Raw genomic sequence first — 14664 nt, forward strand, 5'->3', positions numbered from 1 at the left:
CATTGAGCCCAAGCATAGAGGTTAAGTGCTTGGGCTCTGCAGTAAAGCTACAGCCTTCACTTTAGTACTCTGCCTCTTTTTAGTTGGGAAGTTACTTAGCTGCTCTGCCTTTTCTTCTAAATGTTGTAAATAATATAAAACTACTTGATGGATTGATTGTATTATGCCTGGCACTCAATTGGTACTAGTTATTCCTTTTCATCTTGATTCATATTAATGATTTGCGTATTTTTTCCCCCTTTAAACTGTTGTTGCTGCTATCGGCTGGAGCTGTCATCTTACGGTAATCCCCCAAGATGTGGAACACAAAGAGAAAGAGGCAGGGTACATGCTATATGTTCTCCAGGCCTTTCACAAAACATGGGGTCGTTCCTTTGGCCACATACATGTGAATCTACAAGAAAGGCTATATTGTGGACATCAAGGGAATGGGCACAGTTCAGAAAGGTATGCCCCACAAATATCACCACGGGAAAACTGGAAGAGTCTACAGTATGACCCAACATGCTATTGGAATTGTTGTGAACAAGCATGTCTAGGGCAAGAGTCTTGCCATGAGAATTAGTGTGCGCATTGAGCATATTAAGCGCTCTAAGAGCAGAGACAGCTTCCTGAAGCGAGTGAAGGAAAATGATCAGAAAAAGAAGGAAGCCAAAGAGAAAGGGACCTGGGTCCAGCTAAAGCACCTGCCTGCTCCCCTCAGAGAGGCGCACTTTGTGAAAACCAATGGAAAGGAGCCTGAGCTGCTAGAACCTATTCCCTATGAAGTCATAGCTTAACAGTGAAATAAAGATGGCTGAGGTGTACAAATGCCAGGTCTTTGGTTGTAATTGTGTGGAGGGGTGGTGTTCCCCCTCCGCCAAATGCATAGTATTTAAAGCACATTGTTCCCCAGTTTGCTTGATAATAAATGTTTTTACTACTGAAAAAAAAAGCAAAAGCAAAAAAAAACTGTTGTTGCTGTTAAATGGCTTAGAGTTGGTTCAAGTTCTTAGCAATCCTGTACAGGGTTTCCAAGGAGCAGCTGATGGGTGGATTTGAACACCTGACCTATACATAGGTCAGCAGTCCAGTGCTTATCCTACAATGCCACACCAGATCTATATAGCCAAAAATAAAGAAACAAAACACAAAATATTCACATATTTCTCTTTTTGGACCATGGCTTTATGTCAATAATTGTCATGATTAATGGGACTTTTATGAATTAAAAAAATCACTGTAATTTTTCAAATCTAAGTCATAAATAGTTATGTCATTTTCATGCAGTGAATTCTGGTTCTTTGTGACCTTAATGGGCAGAGTAGAACTGCTCCATTGGATTTTTGAGACTGTAAATATTTAAGGAGACAGACCACCACATCTTTCTCCTGTGACGTGGCTGGTGGGTTCAAAATGCTCACATTTCGGTAAACAACCGACTCTTTTAACCACTGTATCATCAGATGTCCTCAGAAATACTGACTTAAATAAAATCTGTATTATTGTTTTATATAAATTATATTTTAACTAGTGTTCTTAAAATCCACTTAACAATCGTCTACTTGGCATCCAAATCCAACGATTAGTGAGCTGATACATGAATATCTTTTTACAAGAATACAGCTAGGAGAAAAGCATTTTATCTACATGAGTTCTAACTACTTTTTCTTAGTGTGCTTCCCTTGTGTACCAGTTAGACCACCACAGGGAGACTCTGGCCCTATTGTGTCTTAGTTTTAAACAAAACTCTTTGAGAAGCAGCAAGGAATGGTCTTTTGGTGTAGAGGTTAAAAGGCCAAGGACTTGTCAGTAGAACACATCTGAAGAAAACTTTAAGGAAGAGAAGGCACAAGTATGGGCAAGGAGTCTCCCTGGAATTGCTTATTTAAGGAATATCCACGTATATGACCAGTTTTGTTTTGTTTTTTTGTTTTTTTCCTGGCCCTCCCTGGAAGTCAAGAGTCCTCAGGAAATCAGCTAATTTCATTGAGGGCCAGGAAAAAAACCCAAAATGGGTCATATAGTTGGATACCTCTGGAAGAAAGAACTACATAGCAATTGGACTGAAACTCTGCCTAACTGTGTGGGTGACTACCTTTCATGTATGGAATGATGTTTTGAATTCTCAAGAACAGGGGTTTAGTTCCAATTGTTATATCCCAAGCTTAGGACACTGTTGGAGTTGAATAAATGCTAAATAATCATTGTGCATAATTTATTGCTGTTTTTCTCCCTTCCTTTGTAAAGGCATGTCCTAAGTTTAGTTATAATCAATCCAGATTTAAATTGAATGAACTCTGTCTTGGGAAAGGAACCATTTTATTGCTGCTAAAGCCCTGAAAATAACTGCAAGCAAAGCAGGAAGGATTACATAAATGGATTAAGAAGTGCAGCAATCATCCCTTACAAGTGTCACCTTGAGATAAATACCGATGCTAGCCTGAGCACTGCTGGGCTGTGGGCAGGACTGATGCAGAGGGCCAAGTCTGCTGCTTATGATAATGGGGGGATATTTGTCTAACACAGATGAATAAGAATAAAAAGAATCCTATTAGCAAGAAAGTATTGTGATGTGTGGGAAGGGAGACAGGAAATAGCAGTATTAAGAGGCATGTAATATATGCCACTGGACTTACTTATTGTCCACCCTTTTGAGGTGGGTACAATATATCCAAGGTGAACAGTAAGTGGTTAAATGGATTTGAAGCCCTTCCTCCTTCTGTTCCACAGTCTTTGCCATATCAACCAGAACAGGGGGATGATGGGTAACTCAGAAGCTAAAGGTAGAGGACCAACCTCCTGGATGCTCTGTCAAGTTTCTCAGTAGGTGTTATATAGAGGGAGAGGTGATGAATGGTCACATTCTTATTTCCAGGATATATTCAAGTCAAATGAAAGCATAGCTACTCTTTGGAATTAAGCTAAATCCTGAAGTATCCTTCATAAGGATAAGGCGTATATGACTTACTCCCCTTGAAATGAAATTCTTCATATTATATAGCTGTTCTGGTGACTGGAGCTGGTGACTTCTGTTTCTTACTAGCCATGAAGAGATTTACATTGTCAGTTTTCTGCATCAATTCACTGATGAGACTAAAAACCGTGGCCCAGTGTGACTGCCGTAGAATCCAGCTGCCCTACTTATCAGGGGATTGAAACTATCAAGGCACTCAATTTAGAACTACAACTAAAAGGTTCTTCTGACTGGATGCAAATAATTTCATTGCGTGATTGCAGACTCTCTGCAGGGGATATTGAGTTTCTAGTCAAAGAAGACTGATTAGGCAGCTTGGCAGAGCAGGGAGCCAGGCATGCGGCTGAGCAGCAATTAGGCTCTGGTGCTCAGCTTGGGAGGGGAACTGGTGGAGCCTTCTGGGAGGGAGGCAGGGTGAACTGTGCAAATCTAGGGAAAGGGGTTGTCCTTTTCCGTTCATGCTTTATCTTTACAGAGGAGCAAGGATGTTCTCGATTTAATTCCAAGACTCATTAATTTCATCCAATTTTCCTTATTTCAAACTTGTTCTTGGTGCCGCCAAGTCATTATCAATTCATAGTGACTCGCACAACAGAACAAAACACTATCTGGGCCTGCACCAACCTCACAGTTATTGCTACATTTGAGTCCATTGCTGCTGCTACTATACAAATCCATCTTATTGGGGATCTTCCTCTTTTTTGCTGACCCTACATCTTACCATTCGCTAAAAGCAAAGAATACCAGAAAGATGTTTACCTGTGCTTTACTGACTACACAAAGGCTTTCAATTGTGTGGATCGTGACAAGCTATGGACAACATTGTGAAGTATGTGAGTATTCCAGAACACTTAATTGTGCTCATGAGGAATCTGTACATGGACCAAGAGGCAGTTGTTCGAACAGAACATGGGAACATGGAGTGGTTTAAAATTAAGAAAGGTGTGCGACAGGGTTGTATTCTTTCACTATACATATTCAACCTGTATGCTGAACAGATAATCCAAGAAGCTGGGTTATATGAAGAAAATCATGGCATCAGGATTGGAGGGAGAATCATTAATAACCTGCAATATGCAGATTATACAACTTTGCTTGCTGAAAGTGAAGAGGACTTAAAATATTACTGATGAATGTCAAAGAGCATAGTCTTCAGTATGGATTGCATCTCAATGTAAAGAAAATAAAAACCCTTGCCACTGGACCAATAAACAACCTTATCAACAGAGAAAACAGTGAAGTTGTCAAGGACTTCATTTTCTTGGATTCAACTATCAACACTCATGGAAGCAGCAGTCAAGAAATCAAACGATGTAGTGCATTAGGCAAATCTGTTGCACAAGACCTTTTTAAAGTGTTGAAGAGCAAAGATGTCAGCGTGAGGACTAAGGTGTGCCTGACCTAAGCCAAGGTATTTCGAAAACTTCATATGTATGCGAAAGCTGGACAGTGAATAAGGAAGACTGTAGAAGAATTGATGCTTTTGAGTTATGGTGTTAGAGAAGACTATTGAAAGTACCTTGGGCTGCCAAAAGAACCAACAGATCTGTGTTGGAAGAAGTGCAGCCAGAGTGCTCATTGGAAGCCAGGATGGCCAAACTTCGTCTCTCATACTTTGGACATGTTATCAGGAGGGACCAGTTGCTGGAGAAGGATATCATGTTTGGTAAGGTGGACGGTCAGAAAAAAAGAGGAAGACCCCCAGCGAGATGGATTGGCAAAGTGGCAGCATCAATGGGCTCAAGTGTGGCAACAATTGTGAGATTGGCCCAGGACCAGGCAGTGTTTTGTTCTGTGGTGCATTGGGTCGCCATGAGTCGGTACCAACTCAATGGCACCTAACAACAACAACAACATTTTACCAATCATAATGTCTGTCTCCAAGGACTGGTCCCTCCTGATAATATGTCTGAAGTATGAGAGATGAAGTCTGACCATCCTGGCTTCTAAGGGACATCTATCTGACTGTACTTCTTCCAGTACAGATTGGCTTGTTCTTTTGGCACACCATGGTATTTTTAATATTCTCCTCCAGTGCATCAATTCTTCTACAGTCTTCCTTACTCTGTCCAACTTTCATGTTCATATGAAGCTATTGAAAATTTCAAGGTCAGGCTCACGTTAGCCCTCAAACCTAGGTGAACATATTGTTATAATCCTTCTTTTGCTGTCCTTCTGAATTTGAACCTTGCTTTTTCATGGATCTTCAACATCAGTTAAGCTTTTTGGTCTGCCTGTTGACCTACTGTTGGAAAGTCCCAGAAGGTCCATTACACAAAACTAATTTATTCAGCATTGGGTGCTGCACAGTACAATGGGGTCTCTTTCTACTGTAGTCCCAGCTGAAAAACATGGCCTAGTCCCAGAGGCCCCTCATACTAAGATAAAAATTCTGAGATTTGAGCAGTGGGATGGGAATATGTAAAGCAACGATACACTGGTGAGTGCAAAAACAAAAAAATCTAAACCAGTCGCTGCTAATTCTGACTCATAACACCCCATGGATTATAAGAGTAGAAGTGCTCCATCGGGATTTTTCTGGCTATAATCTTAATGGAAACAGATTAGCAGACATTTCTTCTGCAGTATCAGTGGGTAGATTTGACTAGATTCCAACTCACAGCCACCCCATATGTTTCAGAGTCAAACTGCTCCATGGAGTTTTCTTGGCTGGACTCTTATTGGCATCAGATCACCTGATGTATATTCCCCGTTACCAATGAATGATTTTGAACTGCCAACGTTTACGTTTCAGCAGTTGAGCACAGTTTGTGCTACCTTGTTCAATTTCTGATGGATTAGAGTTAAAGTGTGGGAGAAAAGAGAGTCAGCTGGTCTTTTTGATCCTGGCCATCTCTATTACTAAGTGTCAGGTAGTGAGGAACGTTCTTCACATATATGATTGTATGAAATTGCCATAAATGCTATTAATTATATACCTTTATTAATTTCCTATAATAGATGAGGAAACTAAACCTTGTAGAAATAAACAAAAAACTTGTCAACAGTAAGTGGCAAAGCTAAGTTTTGAATCGGACTTTTTAATGCCTCTTGTCCTTATGAGTCTTAGTCTGAAGGATGATGCAAACAGCAGCTTTCCCAGACATATCAGACTCTTTCCACTGGAGGACCACTTGCTGACCAAATGGCCTGACTTCCTTGGTGCACTGATAGACTCTGCATTGGCCTTTTCAAGTTGTTTTCCATTACATTTACCTGAGCATCTATCTGTGCACACATATTCACCTATCAGATCCTACTGGAAAAGTACACCATGTTTCTCCTAGTAAGTCAGACAATTGCACAAACCCACCTTTTTTTCTGTGCTATTTTTACAATATAATGAATTTCATCCTTTTCACCTGGACTGAGGGGATTTTTGCTAATGCAAGCTCTTTATGTTGGTCTCATTTCTAGTTGAATTTCTTTTTCTCTCCAGCCTGCAGTTTGTGTCATGAAAAGCAATCAGAAGCCCAAGTGGAGGGCTGGGAGGCCTGATAATGATGCTTGTCCATAGTAGAAACAAGTGCCCATAATTCTAGAGATTCCTTATCTTTGACAGATAAAGCCAACATACTTTTACATACTTGGCAAGCAAGGCATGGATGGGCAGTGAACAGCTGAAGAAAATATTTTCAGTGTCTTTTCTAAATTGGTAATTTCAATTTTGTGACTATAAAAATTCATTGTGAAACAAATAATCTCTTCATCTTGAACTCTTTGTTCTTCTCACGCATGTTTAATTCACTGCTTGTTTTCCCCAACAGCAGGCTGGTTTGCTGGGGTGAGTCTGTCAAGATAATGGCTAACTTTCACTGTGCTCTTTCATCAATCTTTATTCTGCTATATGTGTCACCAGACGTTTTCACTTGATCTTCCTGAATCTGCTAGAGTATCCAATTAAACTTCTGTACATTATTGGAGATAGACAGTAATCACTATAGAATGTCTAGTCTAGCCTTTATAATGTTGAAATCCTTTGTAAACTGTGTAGCAGGCAAGACAGCAGCCTGCATATTACCACACACTTAGCACATGGTGATGACATGAGAACAGTGAGCTCTTAAAGCCAGACTGTGCTCTTTTTTTTAACACCATGCTATGCCATTTTGTCTTCCCTTCACTACAATCTGTCTTTAGTCCCGCTGTATCACTACAGCACTAAGCCATCACTAACCACAAGGATGGAAGTTCAAACTCCTCAGAAGCCCTATCTTGTGAATTGGAGCAGATGTGATGACCCTTAACGACAACAACGCAATCTGTCTACTACATGTTTTTCATCTTTTATGACCTAAGTCAAAAGGTACCGTCACCCTATATCTCCTCTTACCCCTTTACTAATACTCCCCACACTTTCTATGCTATGATTTAAGACCTACTTGGTGAAACTTTCTTTATTGGTTGATTTAGGTGCTTCTCTTGCACTGAACTGTAAGGTTCTTGGAAGTAGGAAGTGAGCCATCTCTCCCCCCGCCCCCTTTTATTTAGTGTTTAGCCCACAGTAGCAGAACTGAATGCAGGACATTAAGTTCACTTCCCCTGAAATCATTTGGTTTCAAGTACTAGGAAGCTGCTGAAAAAAACACGTCATTTTTGTAGTCTAAGCAACAACAACAACAACAACAAGCATATATGTTAGTTCAGAATATTTAAGATAACTAATTAAATCCAATAAAAACTGCAGCAGCATTAAGGCATTCAGGAGTCCTAGTAGCACAGATGCTAAGCACTCAGCTGCTAAGCAAAAGGTTGATGGTTCGAACCCTTGGGAGAAACATGGTTATCTGGTTCTGTAAAGATTATAGTCTTGGGAACTCAGCAGGGTGGGTCTACTATGTTCTATAGAGTTACTATTAGTTGGAATGAAGTCAACAGTGTTTATGGGCCCCAAAGTTTCTGATCTTTCAAAGCCTGTCTGTTGTGACTCTCAATGTTGTTTGTTAAGTGCCATTGAGTTGGTTCTGGCTCAGCGACACTATAGGGTTTCCAAGGAACAACTGGCAGACTTGAACTGTTGACCTTGTAGTTAGCAGTTCAGTGCTTATTCAACCTTGCCACTCCAGAACTCCTCATAGAAACCTATAAGCTTAAAGTCAAGATTAGAAAAGTTTGGCCATTTATAGCCCTACCAATAAATCCTGATTTTCCTTGCAAAGAACAGGTAGGTATTCAGTAACTATACTAACTGGATACATAAAACAAACTACCAGTTTTTTTTTTTTTTTGTTTTTTGTTTTTTTAAACTTACTTGTTCTTCACAAAAGAGAGGGAGAGAGTTCAACTATCTTTCAGAGAGTGAGTAGAGTACCAACTCATCTGTTGTAATGTTCGTCTCTCAGCTCAAGACAGACCTGTTATGTAGTGTAGTGGGAAGGTGTTAGGCTAGACTGAGGAACCAGAGTTGTAGTTCCAGCTGGACTTGATGCATGAAACTAACTGGTGTTGAGATCTTGGCAAATTACTCTCAGTCCTATACATGGCACAGGATGATACCAAGATGGTTGGTTCTCAGAAAATATCTCAAGGCAAGAAGGAGCATATCTTTGCCAAAAAGAAAATATGAAGGGGTTTCAAAAAGTTTGTGACAAAATTCCATACCTTTCTATTGATATTTGTCACACAGTTTTGGAAGCCTCCTATAGTAATTCAGTCTGTTCTGCAAAGTGCTAAAAACTTGACTTGATGTTGAAACAAGAAATGTACCATGCTTTTGGCGTGGGAAGTGAGTAGGGTAGATGATTAATTGTAGTATTTTCACGGCAAGAAACTATTGCCTCTCAGCCTGTTTCAAGGTTCATAAATTCCTTCAGAGTCTGTTCATCTTTATGGACATTACATTGCACTGAGATTTTCAGATTCCTTCTTCTATAAATCAGCACATAATTGTGAAAACTGTTTTCACGTTTCAGTCCTGATTTGGAAGTACAATTATATCTGGAAAGAAACTTATTTTATAACTTAGAGAGGAAATGGGAATGTGGTGGCTCCATATGATAAGCACTGGACAGTGGACCACAAAGTAGTTCGAGCCCACCAGTTGTGCCATTGGAGAATAATGAGACTTTTTGCTCCTGCTAAGATTTAAAGCCTTGGAAACCCTATATAGGGTTGCTATGAGTTAGAACTGACTCGACAACACTTAACAACAACAGCAACAATGAGGAAATACTGGGGTCTCTTTAAAGTAAATAACACTGAATATCATGATTCCAATAGTTGGTTTAATTTCAAAAGAATGGAAACATTTACCATTAATATTTATATAAGAAGACAAAGTGCTTAGCTAGTTTCCTGAGAGCAGAGCAGAGAGAAATGAATTTAAACCACAAGAAAAGATTCCTTGTGAAACAATTCCTAATTTTCAGGGTTTAAAACATGATCATGTTATACAAGTGAACGGGAATTTAACTACTGCCTACTACGTGCCCATCACTGCACGAGATGCATCCACAAACCCAAGTCTCTTTGAATTCCCATAACAAACCCTCAGTTTAGAGATTATAGTTCCCATTTGATAGACATGAAAGCTTGCTTAAGGTCATCCAGCATTTAGGAATCATTCAGTAAATATGTGTTGGATGAATGAATGAATATCTACAAGGCCCTGAATGAGGCATGGAAGCAGTTCATATGACAATTTTTTGGTACACCAGGAACTCATGGCTCAGGGGGATGTAAAAGACACATCTATAAAATGAAAAATAAGGAAGCAAGTTAGGAGATGACTAAGCACAAGGAGGTCTTTAACATTTCTCTCTCCCTCATACTGTCATTCTGGACCACGAGTCTGAGCTAAACACCCTTGCGACACCTACAGCATGTCTAAACTGACAAATCCACATTTATGCTATGGCTCTCTTCTTTTCTAACTGCTAACAAATCTTTCCATTTTTTTTTTAAGCTATGTAAATGAGAATATCACTACTTTCCTGCCAAGAAATGCACTAAGATTGAATGAGTTAAGAGTATTTAAATAACAGGCCAGTGCCTGGCTCTCAGCAGGCATATCCCATATTATTGTTGAAATGAGCAAAACAGTTAAGGGAGACAAGATTAATAATAGAATCATTTAAAACCAGAAGTCATGGAGATTTCTTCATTTAGGGATCTAAAAAGAAGGAAAGGTCATGTCCACCTGAATCTAAATGTGAGAAGCAATGATTATATGTATCCAAGTTAACTGCATGGGACTTAGCACAGTCCTTTACAAGTACAGACTCTTAGCTGATTTCTTCCACTACCAGCAGTTCCTGTCTGAGCCTGTGCTCCAAGAAAGATGTGCTGTCTCTTTAAGGCCCCTCCAGACACTAAGTAAAGGATGCTTTAATGGTTCCCAATGCTTCACAGAAAAAGACAAAAATGTGAATGGTAAATATCAGGAATACACAGTTATCTCTGCTTTGGAAAACACACATTGGCATATCTAGATGCTAGTTACCTATGGTACTTCACTGCCAAAGAGATTTTTCCTATTGATTTTCATTTGAATTATACACTTGAGGAGGAAGAATAACTTTGGTTATGAGACTGTGGTCAATATATCCAGAAAGATGTACAACCTTGTCTAAGAGGAAAAACAACTAGAAAATGCCCTTGTCTCTGTGCTGAGAGTTGCTTCAAACATTTTATATGTGCGTCCTCATCAACACATGCAACATGATAAACAATAATAAGCCTTTTATTAATGCTTACTGGCAAACTGAGTGACTAGGGAATCGATATACTTACAAATTATAGGAGTCCTAAAAAAGTAAAAAAAAAACTTTAGCAAAGTAAACATCCAGGAAGAGAAAGGGTGCCCAAAATTCTCTAGGTAAACAGACAAAGTTTAGTACTTGGTAATATTTTGTAAACTTCTGAGTACACTGATTATACAGATACTTGATTATGACAATGTTTGGATAATATGTATGAAGCTCTCCAGATTATTACTGATGGTTATCTTTGAGCCTGACAGAGAAAAGAATAGAAGAGTTCATAGAAATATCTTGGTTTATGCAGAGATTTGTAAGCAATTAAAGTAAAAATAGTGGAGTCCTGGTGTGGTGCTGTGGATTAATGTGCTGCACGGCAAAGTCTGTTTGAACCACAAGGTTGGCAGTTCAAGCTTACCAACTGCTCCTTGGAAACCCTTGGGAAGAAAGTCGTGGTGGAAAATTCAGCTGCTGAAAAACCCCATGGAGCACAGATGTATTCTGATATCATGAAGTTATCATGAGTGGGAGTAAACTCTACAGCAACTGGTTTGGTTTTTGGTATATGTTAGGTACTCTGCATATTATTTAATCATAACACAACTTTGGGAGTCCTGGTGTGGCACTGTTGGATAAACACAAGGGCAGGTGGAACCACAAGGTCAGCAGTTCAAACTCACCAGTCACTCTTCGGAAGCCATATACAGGGTCACTATGAGTCAGAATTAGACTCAAACACACCTAACAACAACAACACAACTTTGTAAAGTTATTACAATCATACCCTTTTTAGAGATATGAAAAACAGAGGGTCAGATTTGTTAGCAATTACTATAAGATGTTAGGACCTGAGTTAGCATTTTATCACGTTTGAAAAAAAAAAGGAAAGAAACAAAGCTTATTCTCTTTATATCACAACACCTTGCTTTATTTATATTAAATTTATAGTAAACAATTTTAATGCTAATTAAAAAAAAGTTTTTGTTTGGGGCATAGAACATAATAATAAATCTAAAAGTAATAACAAAAACAAAACAAGAAAACCCAGTAAAGCTAATCCTCATTCAAGAATGGAGGCGGAGGTTGTTGGTTGTGTACCACTCTGTTGATTCTGATTTATAGCGACCCTGTATAGGGTTTCCAAGGCTGCAAATCTTTATAGGAGCAGAAAGCCTCATTTTTTTTTTTTTTTTCCTGGTGAGCAACTGGCAGATTTGAACTAATTTGCAGTTAAGCAGCCCAGTTTGTAATCCACTACATTGCCAGTGCTCCTTCATTCAAGAATACAAATTACAAAAATACATCCATTTTGATATAATGTTCCCAGTACCTGTTTTGTTTACTTTACTCAAAGGTAATTACACAGGGGTGATATATAAATATTGGCTTTTATGATTCATCTCTGCTGTCAGTCAATGACTTTTTTGCAAACTCTCCCTCAGATATCAAATAAGCAAATGGAGAAAGTTGCAAATCTTCAATTTGTGGTTACTCCAGCTTGTGTCTAAAATATGTTAATGTTGTACAGTAAAATTATTTCCCAGATTTTAAACCACCTTTGAAAGTAGGAAATTTGTATAATTCTGATTAGCATGCCATAGCATGGCAAAAGAAACAGCAATAAAGAATAAAAAATAAAATTACTATGACTTAAAAGACTTCAGAACCAATTCAAAGATTTTGATATAGATCATAAGTTTTATTTAGCACTCAGTTCCTTATGCCAGTTATTTGCTCATAAAGCATTTAAGAAATAAAGAAGTCAAGTGTTTAGAATTTAGAAGAAAATAATGTCCTGTAGGAAATTCTAAAACTAGTATTTGATCAATGGAAATGGATCAGTAACTATTCGAGAGTTATAGTATCTTATCATTTAGAGCCCATAAAATGCATATATTTTGAATTCTGTCATTTGGAATCAATTCAACATCTAGATATTTATGAATATCGTTATTATCAATTCTCATTTAATATTCAGTTTAGTAGACTTCAAGGTCAATCATTTATTAATTTAGAATTGTCAAGTTTCATGCTCTGAACATGAACATACTCTGCTAAGTTTGAGTTGTTGTTGTGGTTAAGTGCCGTCAAGCCGGTTCCGACCCATAGAGACCCTTTGTAGGGTTTCCAAGGAGAGTCTGGTGAGCTTGAACTGCAAACCTCGCAGCTCAAACGGCTTTGCAGTCTGGCGCATTCACCCACAGCGCCACACCAGGACTCCTGAGTTGTTAAGCACTATCAAATAGGTTCTGACCCATCGAGACCCTATATAGGGTTTCTGAGGCTGTCAACCTTTGTCATCTTTCATTTGTGGAGTGGTTGGTAGGCATGAACCTCTGACCCTGTGATCTGAAGTTCAGTGCGTATCCTACAGAATCCCTATGCTCCCTTAAGTTTATAGGCATGTGTTTTAAATGAATCAAAGTGCAGTTTCAATTAAACCACATTTACTGCATAATGATTCAGATGGTGATGTTGTTGTTGTTGTTGTTAAGTGCCATAGAGTCAGTTCCGACCCATAGCGACCCTGTACAGGGTTTCCTAGGGTGTAAATCTTTACAGGAGTAGAAAGCCTCATCTTTCTTCTGCGGAGCAGCTGGTAGTTTCAAATCGCTGACCTTAAGGTTCGCAGCCCGATTCGTAACCACTATGCTACCAGGTGATAGGGTGGATTAAAAAAGTATCCACCCAACTGTATCTAACTTTGGACAAATTTTCTGCACTCATGATGCATATCCATCAGAACAAGTAAATGAAACTTGAACTTGAAAAGTTTTGTTTGCTTATTTGTTTAACTTTTAGGCAGCTTTGAAGTTGAAACATGAGGTTGAAATTCTTGGCAAAACTTGGGGTTTGGAATTGTGGTTATTTATAGATTTCAATTCTTCATGCTACCTGTTTCTCCAGTATGCCCTAGGAAACTGAAAGTTGGACATATTAACTTGCTATTTGGCACTATAGTATAGGAACTGGACTGCAAGGTCACTTTGAACTGCAAGGTCGGCAATTCAAACTCACTATTCTGAGTTTCTCTATACTCAGAAACTCTATACAGGGTCTCTGTGAGTCGGAACCAATTGATGGCATTTAACAACACAATATCTTCAGTCCAGAAGCTTTTATAGACAAGTTTGAGCTTATCTATTACCTTTAAATTTAAAGACCTCCTGCACTGAAGTTGTGCCTTCAGCACTTGTCAACGTAACCTGCCTCTTTTCTTTCTTCTACCTCTTTTCTTACTTTTACTGTTCTTAAGCTTCTCATTTTTAACATTCTTCTTGAAGAAAACTAAAAAAATCTCTACTAAATAAGAGAGCTTCTGTTAAATAGAAGTAAAACAAAATTTAATTGGGAAATACTAACTGCTTCTGCCTCATTACATAAATTCTTCACACTTGTATTTGTGTTTTATTTTAGAATTTATAAAAATCAGTGTTTTATATATTTACATTCATGGTTAATATTAGATTCCCACTCTTTGGAACCATTAAAGATGCTACCTTTGATTAGTTTAGGCAAATGAGAAGACACTCAATGGTAGTGGTGGTGGTGATGACTCATAGTGACCCTGTATAGGGTTTCCAAGATTGTAAATCTTCATGAGAGCAGAAAGCCTCATCTTTCTCCCACAAAACATGTAGTAGATTCGAACTGCTAACCTTGTGGCTAGCAGTCCAACTTTAACCCACTATGCCTTATCAGCTCCTTAGAAGCTTAACAGACATTCCTAAATGACGAGCTTATTTCTGCACATCATTACATAATTATTATCCTGATAGTAATAAACCTTTTTTAGAGATCCTCTAATATTCATATTGTATTTGATACCTAATGGATTGCCATTATCCATAGTTCGTTTCCCTTTTCCATTTTTTTCCATTGTGCCCTTCCTCACGAATCAAAAAACAGGAATGGATTTGTATTTGTAAGTCCTAAAAACCAAAAATAACAGCTGAAATATTAAACCTGTCTTCCCTTGCCTTGGTGATCCATGTAGGTGGTTCAGAATGC

General features: G+C 38.6%; 1 protein-coding gene across 2 annotated transcripts in view; it reads right to left on the reverse strand.

Moving 5' to 3' along the window:
• The window catches only part of PDGFD (platelet derived growth factor D), a 308762-nt gene that overhangs the window by 12188 nt on the left and 281910 nt on the right, over positions 1-14664 (reverse strand). The window lies entirely within an intron of this gene.

The sequence above is a fragment of the Chrysochloris asiatica genome, unplaced genomic scaffold, assembly GCF_000296735.1.
Source record: "Chrysochloris asiatica unplaced genomic scaffold, ChrAsi1.0 scaffold00008, whole genome shotgun sequence".
Lineage (NCBI taxonomy): Eukaryota > Metazoa > Chordata > Mammalia > Afrosoricida > Chrysochloridae > Chrysochloris > Chrysochloris asiatica.